General features: G+C 35.3%; 1 protein-coding gene across 5 annotated transcripts in view; it reads right to left on the reverse strand.

The window, feature by feature from the left end:
* NMI (N-myc and STAT interactor) overlaps positions 1-14,633 on the reverse strand; it is a 94,284-nt gene that overhangs the window by 73,939 nt on the left and 5,712 nt on the right. For all 5 annotated transcript variants that reach the window (XM_072960963.1, XM_072960964.1, XM_072960959.1 and 2 more), the window contains exon 2: positions 12,797-12,879. The gene's annotated coding sequence lies outside the window, so the exon portion shown is untranslated. The remainder of the gene's footprint in view (positions 1-12,796; positions 12,880-14,633) is intronic.

Here is a 14,633-nt window from a genome sequence, read left to right on the forward strand (position 1 = left end):
CTATAACACTAATGGGGTCGGTGGCAGGCTGGACGACAGATGGGCTGCCCTACTCACTCAGCAGGCTTATTCTAGGAAAGTGAGAAAGTGAGTGGACTAGGAAAACAGCATGTCATTACCAAGCAGCATTAAGGGCCCATTTGAAGTTTCTGATGTTAAAATAGGAGCCTCGTCAGCAAGGCTGTGTTTTCTTCTGGCCATGTTCAGCTACTCAAGGACAAAGACAGATTAGCGAGAAGGTTGGAGTCACCAGAGCTGGGCTTTGTGAGCCAAGTGAGTACAAGGCAAGGGCAAGGGAAGGGAAGATGTGCATAAGGAGGGATTGTGATGATAATCCACTGAATTTAGTTTGAGAAGGAGTGATGAGAGGACAGTGAGAAATGATGGACAGTGAAAAAGTGATCAAGTGAAGGTCCCATAGGGGCTCAAAGGATTGTCAAATCAAGGTATGAAAGGGGATGCATTGGAGAGATAGTAGGTAGAGGTCAGAGAATGGGATTTTAAATATAACCTTTTGTGCTAGGAAGAGCAGTGCCCCCTCCCAAGAAGTCTGCATCCTAATTACCAAACCCTATGAATATGTTACCTTAAATGGCAAAAGGGACTTTGCAGAAGTGATCAAGTTAAGGACCTTAAAATAGGATATTATCCTGGATTATCCAGGTAGGGCCAATGTAATCACAAGGGTCTTTAAAAGTAGATGAGGGAGGCATAAGAAAAAGAGAGTCAGAGAAAGGATGTGACAAGAAAAGCAAGGTCAGAGAGATGCAACGTTGACAGCTTTGGAGATGGAGGAAAGGGCCCATGAGCCAAGGAATGAGGGTGACTTCTGGAAGCTGGAAAAGGCGAGGAAGAAGATGCTCCTCTAGAGCTTCCTGAAGGAATGCATCCCTGCTGACTCATTGATTTTAGGCCGATGAGTCCCATTGCACTTTGAACTACAGAACTGTAAGATAATAAATTCATGCTGTTTTAAGCCATTATGTAAGTTATAATTTGGGGAGGGCAGAGATGGAAAGCCAGTATACCTCTTAATCAGTTTTCATGCAGTCTTAGACTTAGGAATAAAAATCTAATTCTAGATGACAAAGCATAAAAAAGAAACTGTAAACAGAAGATAGCCATTTTCTAAACTAAGAGAAATTAACTTAGGTGAATATAATTTAAGGCCAGTATAACATCTTTCTGTTCATATGTTTTCCTGCACATCTAATACTTTTTTACTTCCTTGCTCATGAATTTTTTTTCACCTTTTTTTTTTGTTTTGACTTTTCCCTTCACATTCATAAGCTTTTTTGGTCTTCCTTTTTTCCCCCCTTTAAAAAAAAAAGGAGTATAATTGGCTCACAATATTATAGTAGTTTCAGGTGTACAACATAGTGATTCAACATTTTTATATATTACAAAATTATCACCATTATAAGTCAAGTTACCATCTGTCACCATATAACATTATTACAATATTATTGACTACATTTCCTCTACAAGTGTTTTGGTCTTCATCAGAATTTTTCTCCTTTGGACATTTTGATGAATGGAATTTAAATAGTAAATCGAAGAATGTGTGTAACTTTGAAAATTATAATGCACTCTAGGATACAAGGCATTATTACTGATGATGATGATGATGATAATGATGAAGATGAATATAAATCCTCTAAGGCTTTCCTGAAAACAATATTCAGATGTGTAAAGTAGTTAGAATGATATTAAATGCCATCTACTACCACTGACCTAGATCCCCCTATGTCTTAATAGTATAGGGAGAGTATTATTCACAGGGTCAGAGATAGGTTATAGTGACTTCTAGAGAGTCGACTGAATCATTTACAAGCCTTCCTACTGAGATTTAGGATACATTATGATCACATTCTAAGATCTACAGAAATACCTGGAAATGAAGAGTTATAATACAGAAAGATAAAGTTTTAATAAAATTTTATTTAAAAAGTTGTAGTTAAAAAAAAGAGTGACCTGTGGAACATTTTTTAAAGCTTGATTTTCTTTATTCAATTTAGCATCTTTTGCTAAATTGTACTCTTTATGTTCTAGCAATTCCACGTTACTTGAATGTTTTCAATTTAATACCTGCTCAGGAGTATCTGTAGATTGTTTTCTCTATGTTTTTTTCTTTATCATGTCTATGTGTGGGTTTGAGAGGTTCTTTTTAAAATTTTACTTACTTTCAATTGAATGTGATCTTAATATTCTGTGAAAAAAATACTGATGACTATAATATGCACGTATTCAGTATTTTATTTAATATAACATTCAAGTTCAGATCTTTCTGAAGAAAAGTTTTTGAAAAGGAAGTTTTTTGAGAACGTGTTTTGCAACTCATCCCCCTGAAAAAAATTTTTTCCAGGCTCTGTTATTGTGAAGGCCAGTTGTTTTCATGTCTTGTGTTGTTTCAAAAATTTCTAAAATTTATATCCACAGATGTTTAATTTCCTTCTGAACAAATGCCCAGCAAAGAAAATCACAAGAAGAAATCATATCCCACAAAAACCTCAATGTATAAAAGGAAGCTCCCTAAAAACACAGGCTCTTGGGCCTCCAGTGGGAAACCCACATCCTTAACAGTATTTATGAAATACAAAACAGTTTTTGAGCATTTATTTGACTGTCAAACAATTATAAATAGAACTATTACTTGCCTAAGTATTAATAAGCTCACATTGGTTCTCATGATGTCAAGGGAAAAATTACACAGTATTAGATTTAACTGAATCAAGATGTTCATTTGAAAAAAATTATATGTACAATACAGTACAAAAACTAATTTTCACATTGCTTTCTGAAATTCTATCCCTGCTACAGTGAATGGGGATCACTTACAAAATAATCTTAAATGTGTTCTTTTTGTTTTTCTACTCTAAAATACCAAGTATTTGAGTAATCAATATCTTTCAAACACAAACAAGAACACTTGAAATAATAGTGTATTGATAATGATGATGGTGATGGTCTCCCATCTCACTTAAGAAAAGCCAGTGATCCCATGACCCTAGAAGACCCACCACGGTCTGGCCCCCTTCCTCTAACCTCTCCCATTTCATTTCCTATTTCTCCCCTCACCTCCTCCTCCACCATTATTCCACCCCAGCCACTCTAGCATCCTTACCAGGCCATTCCAACCACCTTCTCCCTAAAATATCATATCCCCTTCCCTACTTTATTCTTACCCTCAGAACTTCTCCCTATTTAGCATACTGTATATTTTAATTATTTACCTTGGTTTGATCTCTCACTAGAATGTAAACTCCATGAGAACAGTATATTTTGTTGCGTTTTTGTTTGTTTGTTTCATTGTTGTATCTACAGGCCCTGTAATAAGAGCTGGCACATAGAAGATCCTTAATCAAATTAAAGAACGAATATTAGCCTTTTATTTAGAATGAAAATGGCATATTAAATATAACTGCATAAAATCATAAAGCCAAGTGGAAAAAATATTAAGGTGTGGACTATCATGAATATTCTTACTATCTGCCAAGAGTTAAGTAATAGAAAACATGTTTTACACTTGCATCAGTTAGAGCCCAGTCAGGAGACTTGAAACCACACAGTAATTTAAACAGTGAAAGTTTATATAAAGTATTATTTATACAAGAGAATGGAGCAACTGTGGACTGGCTAGTAAAAAGTAAAAATATAAAGAGGTATAAGCAGATGTAAGGAGAGCCACGACCCATAGGGCTGAGATAGAGCAACTCCGGAAGAGTCCTTCTAGGACTGAGATTCAGACCTTCTTGGAAAGTCTCCTGAATGGCAGAGAAGTCACTGTGGTATTGAAATGGAGCAGAACCCTGCTGAGTACAAGCCCCTCTATGTCCCCCCTTCTTATTTGTAGGACAAAGCTTTAGTCTCCTAGGTCTTCCCTGAGTTCCAAACAGCAGACTCCAACAATTAGTGATTAGAGAAGTGAGAAAATGCAGAAACAAGGAAAAGCAATCAAGCAAGGAATGTAATAACAGCCTGAACAATAGTTCAGTGATAGAACAGAGTCACAGAACTGACTCCTAGTTTCTCCTGAAGGGATATAGATAACAATCTGATGCAGTTTTGAGTCATTTTGCAGAAACTAAGACCCTCACCCCATGGAGGATGTTGACTATGTGATGATCACAAGCACATAGACCTCAGACTGAAACCAGAAGATTGATGATTAAGATTCCCAAAACATCACCTTGTTACCTCACCATCAACCAATCAGAAGAATATCTATAAGCTGATCATGTATCCTATGACCCTGACCCCCAATGTTGCCTTTAAACACCCTTGCCTGAAAGCCACTGGGGAGTTCAAGCCTTTTGAGCCTTACCTGCACATTCTCCTTGCGTGGCACTCTGCAAATAAACACTGTACATTACTTCATCACAACTTGATGTGAGTAGATTGGCTTTGTTATGCGTTGGGCAAGCAAACCCAAGTTTGGTTTGGTAACAGTACAGCACTAGTGGAACTTTCTGGAAGGCACCCTAGTGGGGAAAGCTATTCATAGAGGTGTCTCATGGAAGACTCTGCATTATCCAAATTATCTGAGGTGAGTGCTAGGGGGAGCTGGGCGCTGCTGACCCTGTGGCACTGCAGGAGCTGGGTGCTGAAGAAGCCATGTGTACTGCAGGAATTTGCTGAGCAAGCATACTGAAACTAGGAAGGGAAACCCCTCCCCCATCTCTCCAGTCCTCTCTACTGACAAAGCTTAACATTATGAAAAGATGCATAAAGGATAAATTTTAAGGGGCCCATCTCCATTTTCACAGGGTAGACAATAAAGTATTTAGAGTTGAGAAGCAATAAACTGAATACTGGCACAATATATATGTTCAAAAATCATAATAAATACTGTACTATTTTACATACCCTTGAATACTTTTCAGAAATGTGTATTTCCTCCCCTAAACCTGTATTCTTAGAAGATTATATGGCATAGGCCAAGACTTTATTCCACAGAAGTACCATCTGAAGTATGTACATATGTACATATTCAGAAAATGTCATCTGTTCTCAAATTCTACTGGGCACACTCATTCAAAGGTTATAAGTGGTAGCTATATTAATAAATTAGTGAGATTACTTCATATTGTTTGTATCATTCTTTTTTATTGCTGAGTAGTGTTCCACTGCATACCACAATTTGTTGGTATTCACCAGTTGATGGACATGTGCTTTCTTCAGTTTTTGGATACTATGAATGATGCTGTTATGAACATCCTGTACAAGTTTTTGTGTTGACAGATATTTTCATTTCTCTTAGGTAAATTCTTAGGACTGAAATTACAGGGTTGTATGATAAATTTACATTTAACATTTTTAAGAATCTGCCTACTATTTCTAAAATGTCTACCATTTTGCATGCCCACCAGCAATGAAAAAAAATTCTAATTGGTTATATCCTCATCAAACTTGATGTGGTAAGTTTTTTTTTTTAATTTTAGCCATTCTAGCAAATACCTAGTGGTATTAATTTTCATTTACCAAATGGCTAACAATGTTGAACATCTTTTCATGCATTTATTTGCTATCCCTATACCTTCTTTAGTGAAGTATCTTTTCAAATCTTTTGCCCATTTAAAAATTTTACTGTTTGTCTTTTTATTATTGAGTTGTAAAAGTTCTTTGTTCTCGATACAAGTCCTTTGGTGCATGTTTTGCAAATATTTCTATTAGTCCATTCTTTCATTTTCTTAACAGTAATTTTTTGAAGACTAAAGTTTTAAATTTTAATGCAGTCTAATTTATTTTTCTTTTATAGTTTGTTTTTAAAGTTTTATTTAAGAAATATTTGCCTACTCCAAAGTTACTAAGATTTTCTCCTGTATTTATTTCCAGAAATTCCATAGGTTTTATTTTGACATTTAGGTCAGATAATGAGTTAATTTTCTACATGGTATAAGACAATAATCTTTCTTTCTTTCTTTCTCTTTCTTTCTTTCTTTCTTTCTTTCTTTCTTTCTTTCTTTCTTTCTTTCTTTCTTCCTTCCTTCCTTCCTTCCTTCCTTCCTTCCTTTCTTTCTCTTTCTTTCTTCCTTTCTTTTTTATTTTCCATATAGATATTCAATTATTCTAGCATCACTCTTTAAAAAAGTATCCTTTCTCCCACTGAACTGCATAGGCATCTTTGTGGAAATTCAGTTGACTATACGTGTGTAGGTCTATCTCTGGACTGTATTCTGTTCCATTGATCTGTAGGTTTATCTTTATACCAATACCACGTTCACTTGATTACTGTAGCTTTATAATATTGAACTTAGAAAGTTTTGCAAATTTCTGCTTATTTTTCAAAAAATTTTCTGGCAATTACCTCATTTTTATTGTTGTTGTTTTCCCTTTGATTTGGCCATGTTTCCCTGTTTCTTTGTATGACTTGTGCTCATTTGCTGAGATTTGGGCATCTGAAAAACCAATTAGTTAGCTAGAGAGTCTGGGGACCTCTCAAACCTTTTCTGAGTATGCATATTCTCTGGGCTTGCTCATGTCATTTCCGGAAGAGGTTTGCCCAGGCTTCTTCTCAGGAGCCCATAATCTCCTTCTCCCCCTAGTGTCTGTCTGCAGTACTGCAGTCTCTCTGGTATAACAAGTTATGCTGGCCATTATTCTCAGATGCCCCAACCTGGCATCCAAAGTACACCTACATTCTTTTCCCATCAGTACACTGAGTCAGTGAAGACAGAAACCAACCCCATGGGCAGCCCTCTGAAAAGTCAGAACATTAGATGCACACTCCACTCTTCTCTTTCCCTCCAAATAGAGAACCTGGGAGTGTGTGGTGCTATACTGGGGAGGGGGAGGGGCCAGGACAGGCAAATAGGAAAAACTTCCCTACCTGTTTCCCATGTCTCTTCCTGGCTTTGCACTCACCTGGGGTTCTACAACCTCTTAACTCTTTTCTGGAGTTCTCAGAGGACAATTTGGCACCTATACTTGTTAAGTCAGTGTCTCCATGGGGAACGAGGGTCTGGAATTTCCTATTCTACCATCTTGCTGATGTCACTGCTCTTGTTTACATTTTTTAATTTTGAAAAATTAAACTTACAAAGAAGTTAGACTACTATAATGAATTTTCACCTAGATTTACCAACAAAATATTGTTAATATTTTCACCATATTTGTTTTATTGCTCTCATATAAACAAACATACTGAACCATCTGAAGTTAAGTTGCAGACATCCCATGTTTTACTCTAAATATTTCATGTGTATCCTTTAAGAACAGGGTGATATTTGTCAAATGATGATACTAACACTAGATATAATAATGTTGAATTTATTATTTACTATAAAACGAGATTTGTAGGACTTTTGGGACTGGCAGACTTTCAGAGGCATATGTGAATTAATGTCATCATTTGAAGCATAGCTAAATTAGGTGAGATTGTGTTGACTGTTTGGCACTTCAAGTAATGTTTACCGGACTGAGTACATAACTGATTGGCTGATTTTCAGAAGTGAGGAGCTGAAACTGATTAGTTTGCTTTTAAAATCGTGTTCACTGAGGTAAATTGTTGATCAATTAAACAGATTTAAATTAAGACCAGTTCTGATGGTTACTTGTTATTATGGTTCTGAACAAGCGGTGTTTTCCTACATTTTCTACTTGAGAAGACTTTTATTCTCAGTCCTCTTTTTTGGTACTCATTCAGCCAAAGCTGAAAGAGAGATTGCAAGTCCAGATTTTCACAACTATTGTTGATTATTCTTGAATATTGAGGTTTCCTTTCTGGAGATACGATTTTCAATTTGCACACTGATCATTGTGATTTTTATCTTGTTCTTGTCTTTGAATCATTTGTTGAATCATTGTTAGCCCAGTGGAAACATTTAAAAGTCTGGACAACAGCCACTGAACAGCAGTGAGACAAACAAGTAAAACTGGAAGTACTTGTAATATTAAAAGGGAACGGAAGATACTCCACAACCATGAACCAAATTTTACAAGCCTGAGGAACAGAACAAGGCCTAATGGCTCCTTGAGTCTACCTTAGTCAGTTTGTCTTTTCTTTTAGCTTAGATATGTCAGGTAGTTTAGATAGAAATGAGCACGGGCAGGAGGAGAGGAACAACCCAGAAAATGGCAGTGTGTCTGCATTCAGGAAAAGGGTCTCCAGAAATTTTTTCTTTCTCTAAATGAGGGCCAGTAAAAGAAGCCAGTTAAAATTAAAACGCTGCAGCTGCACAAGAGAAGGACCTGGTATAACCTCACCTAACGAACCTGCCCAAAATGGGATGGGCATGCCAGAACACAGAGAACCTGAGTTGTCAATCAATCAATCAATCAATCAATCACAAAAACGCCCCTTTGCCAGGATATAAGATGGAAAAACAAAGGAACTGCGCCATTTTTCCTCTCTTGAATTGGCCCACTCCCAATTCTCCCGAGTGTACTATCTTTTACTGTTTTTTTACTTCACTAATAAAAATCTTGTTTATATCACACTTTTGGTCTCTTGTCAAAAATTCTTCTTTTTCAGGTGACTAAGAACCAAGGTAATTCTGATTTCCCTTTTCCCTGTAACAGATACAGATTGTTTTATCTCACCTAAAGTCTTGTTCCCTGTATGAGGAGAAGTCCTAGTAATGGCACAGACTCCCTCTTGGCTGGCCAAAAAATTTTAGGCTATTCTATTCTACTGCCTGTCAGGCTCAGCTAATGTGAAGGGACAGATTTTCAATTACCATCTCAGGTTGTGGGTGGGGAGAAGTATTTGAAGGAAGGGTTTTATCTTTCAGAATCTTTTTTAAGAAATGTAGTTCACTGACAGTGTTGAGGAGTTACACTCATGGAATGATCTCACAAATAGCCCTTACAGATCGTTAATCTGGGTTCTGGGTTGGCACGGAAGAGACTGATTTTCACATAGGGAAAAGAATCCAGGAGGTGCCCAAGAGGGATGATCAATCTTGGAGTTGTAGATATGTTGTCTCTGGATGTGGTTATGAGAAACAGTTACTGCCACTGCCCAAGAATAGTTATATCCCCCTCTTGCAGCAAAAGAACATTTTTCTTGATTTGTATATTGTAAACAATATAGTTAATATAATTTTATATAATACATTGTCTTACATATTGTTAACTAATACATAGTACATTACATTGATATGATTATTAATATATAAAATATAAATTATATTTTATTATGTAACATACTTTCAATTATTTTTCTTTTTTAAAAATTTTTTTAGGGGAGAGGTAATTAGGTTTATTTATTTAATAGAGGTACACAGGATTGAATCCAGGACCTTGCGCATGCTAGGCATGCACTCTACCCCTGAGCTATACCTTCCTCAATTATTTTTCAAGTTGGCTATGCTAGCGAAGCTTAGGAGAGCTAAATGACAGAATTAGAAAAGTGGTTGTTTTTATTTTTAATTTTTTTCTTTTCCAGCATTAAAAGAAATATATTTATTTAATTTTATTCTTTTCCAGCTTTATTGAGGAGAGGTTGTGATTGTTTTTAATAAAGTTTACATCTAAGTACATCATTATTATTGGTTAGAGGAACATGACAGAGTCAAAAGTACACAACTTCAAATCAAGAAAGATTAAAAAACATGAATATATAAAAGGTTAAGAGAGTGTGTGATATATAGAAGAATATTGTTTCAATCATCTTGGGAAAACACATTCCATAATGTTCAGTTATCAGCTTATTTCTAAGATCTTAACTCAGCACTCCACTTTAAAGAACCATCAACTTCTGGAGGGTCTCTGGAAAATCTCAGTTTAGAATCTCCTTTAGATGTAAATTTTCAGTTATGTTAAGGGCTCTAATATTTTTCTAGAGGATCGTCAGTGATACAGACAAGGTTTTGGAGTAAAGAGCAAAACCCTTTCTATAATTCATGAATAACTTCTAGTTAAATGTATCCCCATATTACTGAATGAAACAGATGAAATGTCCTAATATGGAAATACAAGCTCTAATAGTATTTTAACCATTGTGAATGTTGTGGCTTTTCAACAGGCAAATGTTTTAACCTATCTAGAAAATAAATGTACCATTAACAGTGTTTCTTCATAAATGAGAGAGGGAAGAAATTGCTACAATTCATTCAGTGTTCTCAAGGGATCTTTTAGGACACAATCTTAGTCTATGCCCTACTTTTACTATTTTTCCAGGTTAATTTGTTTCCAGATAGGGCATGAACTAGTTAAATCCTCTGTTCCTAGAAGTTTCCCCATAATGATCTGATTCTGTGGCCAATTTATCCTTACTTTGGATGAGTTGTTTCACTGAAGATTTTCATAAGCGTTCATTTGGAGATTATTGGGTGCTATCAGGGGGCCATTCTGGATTTTCCAGATTTTATTCCCATAGACTTTAAACTTGATCATTCCCAGTGCTTATTTTCAGAATTTGGGTATCATATTTTGTCCATTTATGATGAAATCCTTGAACTTCTACATGATTTTATGTTATTTTTGTTTTTGATGTTTTAATGATGTCCTTGTATAACAGCTTTAATCAGAGAAATCAGTTTAGCATGACAATCTGTTAATGTATTTCTATAGTACATATAAAGTATTTCTGTAGTGATTATAGTATATATAGTACACCATTGTCTATAATATCCCTTCTACTATGAGTGTCCAGCTTTATGACAGCAACTATTTTAGTATGGAGACATCAGGTAAGTGATGTGTTTGTTATTCTATTTTAAAGGATATCTTAGAAATTTCTGCATTTGTACATACTTTTAAAGAAGTGAGTGAGTTATTCTAAAGAAGTGACTTATTCTAAAAGCTACCCATCTTAGTTTATATATGCACTTTTTTAATACTAAAATTTAATATACCCTAGAAAGAATCATGGTTCAGTTATTTGAACACTTTGACTTTTGGTAAGAAATTGGATTTTATAAAAGAGACAGGACTGTTTTTCATATATAAGTCTTATGCTTTTTCATGTTTTTAACATAAAACCCATCAACAAACTATTGAATAAGGACTTGGTACTATAGAATCAAAGTTCTGTTCTGATCACGAATATCTTCTTAAACTACAGGAGCATGAGTATGGGATTCTCCTACACAGGGTTACAGAGTTGCTAGATCAAGAGCCCTACAACAGTATTTGGTTACATAAGGAGAACGTGATGATAACTCATAATTAGTTAATCAATCAGTAAAATACATTGAGTGGTTTCTGCTAGGAGTGGTGATTGAGTATGTGTGCCAACATTAGACTGAAAGGCCTAGAGAAGATCTGAGGCTATTCTGACTCATTAGTTGAGGCCTGTACTTATTCTGAGGCAAGGAGGCTTATTTATTTTGCTTCTTATTTAAGGGATAGGTTTTATAGGCAATGGTTTTTTAATGAGTTAAAAATTCCCAGAGCATGGCCTAAAATTATCATGTTTGTACAAAAAGAAAAATTTTTGTAATTAGGCAAAAAAAATCTGTAATCTTATGGGCTCTGCTCCAGGTTAATCTGCCTGTATCTGTAGTATTCTATCCGTAGGAATTCTGGAACCATAGCTATGTTTTTGGCAGTTTCTTGAATCATACATAATATGCATCCCCATATCTAGAGGAACTATAATATGATCAACTATAATTGTCTAACGGTAGATTTACTGTTAGAGAAAAAGGGAGAAGTGAAAGGCATGGCATCTGTGTCACATAATAGAACAAATAGGAAGAGTTTCTCAAATTCATTGTCAGAAAAATGCAGATCAAGACCACAGCAAGATAACCAGTGTTCAAAATGAAACTATCAAGTTCTGGAAAAAATGTTGCACTCCCCTGTAAGATTGCTTGTAGGATTGTAAATTAGAAACAGTACTTTGGAAAACAAGTTGTCATAACCTTATAAAGTTAAATGTTATAATTTCCTGTCACCCAGAAATTCCACTGCTAGGTATATACCAATAGAAAGAACTTTCTGATGAGATTGGTAGTGATATTAACACAGGTGATTTTGGTAATGTATAATGAAATACATCAACATTTGGAAGACCTACATCACTCAATGGCAATATTTTTAAAGTGACCAATGCTTACTGATACAAAATCACACATGGGTAAAAGATCCATTCAAACTTCAAGATAAACCAATGTATTTTAATGTAGCAGAGTATGAAAATTTCATTGATAAAATTTCAGATTTCACATTGCAATTAATCTTTAAGAAACCACTGCTTGCCAAGTTCTGGTATTATATCAAAGAATAATATCCACAGTTATCTAAAAAAAATCAATTAAAATACTGCTTTCTTCCAATTTATATACCTATGCCAGGCTGAATTTTCTTCCCACTCTTCAACAAAACAACATAGCACAGTAAATTAAAGGCAGCAGCCTTTATGAGAACTCAGCTGTCTTCTGTTGAACCAGACAAAAAAGTAAAACATAATGCCAGCCTTCTAATTTTTTTCGTAAAATCTTGTTGTCATTAAAATACAATATTTATGTTAACATCTAATGGGCTCATTAAAAATTTCTTAAAATGCAAAACAAAAAAAGCAGCAGAATACATAGTTAAATGGCAAACATTTTCAAATAGTAGACCTCCAAAGCAAAAGCCCTAGTAACCTTATTAAATACCTCAGTGTAACTTCCAAAGGGTGCTATTCCAAACCAAAAGGGTCTAATTACTAACAAAGACCTAAGTGTAATGATCTTATGCAAAGAACTACCTGGTTACACACCCCAGGCTGAACAAATAAATACAGTAATGAGAATTCAGTGAATGGAGAGCTCAGGTGGTTCTGAGACTGACTCGCCTGGCAGCTGACCTGACAAAACATGGACACAAGTGGCCCAGTAAGCGCACCTGTTGGCCCAAAGCTTACCTGGAATACTGCCAAGTAGAGTTTTTAAAAACTCTTGGTGGAAATTCCAGAATCACCAAAGGAAATGAGACTGCCACTTGCATCTGAAATAAAAAGACAAGGCTGGATTTACTGCTTACTATAGTGATGGAGAGCTGTGCTGGTCAGGCAGAGTCTGAGCAAAGCCAATTGCTGGACTCACAGCTTCTTTGGGAAGCGTGGAGTTCAATATAGGTGGGCTTTGAGAGGCATAAAAGGGTTGGGATGATCCTTAAAACCTTAGCTACTTGAGTAACTATTGTTGATTGGTTGGTACTCTAAGGCATCTTTTCTGGAGTCAGTTCATCCCTGATCAGCTGATTTTCATAAGCAAGAGGCTGATGGTGATTAGTTGGCTTACAAAAGCAGGTCCACTGAAGTGAGTTGTGCTTATCAACAGACTGTGTCCTGGTTGCCACTTGGCTCTATGGCTACAGAACAATAAATCTTTTCCTAAATTTATAAGAATTTCTCATTCTGATTTTCTTAGATAACCATAGTACAGTTACCAAACGTATTTGTTGTAACATTTATATTTGTTCAAATTTCACTACTCCTTTAAGGCAAACAAAATTTTAATTGAAGTATGCTGACTTACAATATTATTAGTTTCAGGTGTATAGCATAGTGATTAAATATTTTTATAGATTATACTGCATTTAAAGTTATTACAAAATAATGGCTAGATTTCCCTGAGTTGCACAATATGTCCTTGTTGCTTACTTATTTTTACATAGCAGTTTGTATCTCTTAATCCCATATACCTTCTTGCCCCTCCCCTTTTCTCTCCCCACTGGTAACCACTAGTTTGTTCTCTTTATCTGTGGGTCTATTTCTGTTTTGTTACATACATTCATTTGTGTTATTTTTTAGATGCCACACGTAAGTGGTAACATAAAGTATTTGTCTTTCTGTCTGACTTATTCCACCAAGCAAAATATCCACTAGGTCCATCCATGTTATTATAAATGGCAGAATTTCATTCTTTTTGATGGCTGAGTTTTTCGCTTGATTTTTGTTTTTATCGAACATCCTTCAATATGAATTTTTCGGATTTTCTTCTCATGGATAGATTCAGGTTGCAAATTTTTGATTGGCACATCATAGAAATGATGTTATTTCTCTAATAAATTACATCAGAGAATCAGTGATATTGGTTTGTGTGAGTTTTGGTGGTTTTCATAGGTGTCTCCATCATAAAGTTACTATTTATCTCTTCTTATTTGCTGAATATCTCTGAGGACATACTTTGAGACTGTACTCCCCATCAAGCATTTGTTCAATGGCTTTTTAATACCTACTGATGATTACTGCCTGAATCAATTATTACTATCATGGTTCCAAAATGGCAAATTCCTATCTGTCATTCCTTTTTCTCCCTTTATTTACTTGCATTATTTGTATTTTTCATACCAGTATGGGCTCATGGATTCTTTTTTTATTCAATGGTTTTTAATCCACTGTTCCAAATTCACCAGTGGGAGGCCTTCAAGCTAGCTCCTGAGTCCTTTCAACATGTCCCCGATGTTTTTTAAGCACTTGTTTATTTTCTGGTACAAAAAAGATATTCCAGACTCTTCTTATACTTTATCAACCCAGCCCTGGTATTAGTTATTTCTCTAAGGATGCCTGGTTCCTTTTAGTGAAACTTTTTTTTTCCATTAACATATTTTGGCTATCAAGATATATTGGTACTTAGATAGTTGCATAGGATTATACAATATAGATGTACCATAATCTTTTTAACATGCCCTCATTGGTCATGTCTAATCTTTTTTTAATCAAACAATTCTGCAATAAACAAAAGTCTCCAAACTTT

The sequence above is a fragment of the Vicugna pacos genome, chromosome 5 (assembly GCF_048564905.1).
Source record: "Vicugna pacos chromosome 5, VicPac4, whole genome shotgun sequence".
NCBI classification, from domain to species: Eukaryota; Metazoa; Chordata; class Mammalia; order Artiodactyla; family Camelidae; genus Vicugna; species Vicugna pacos.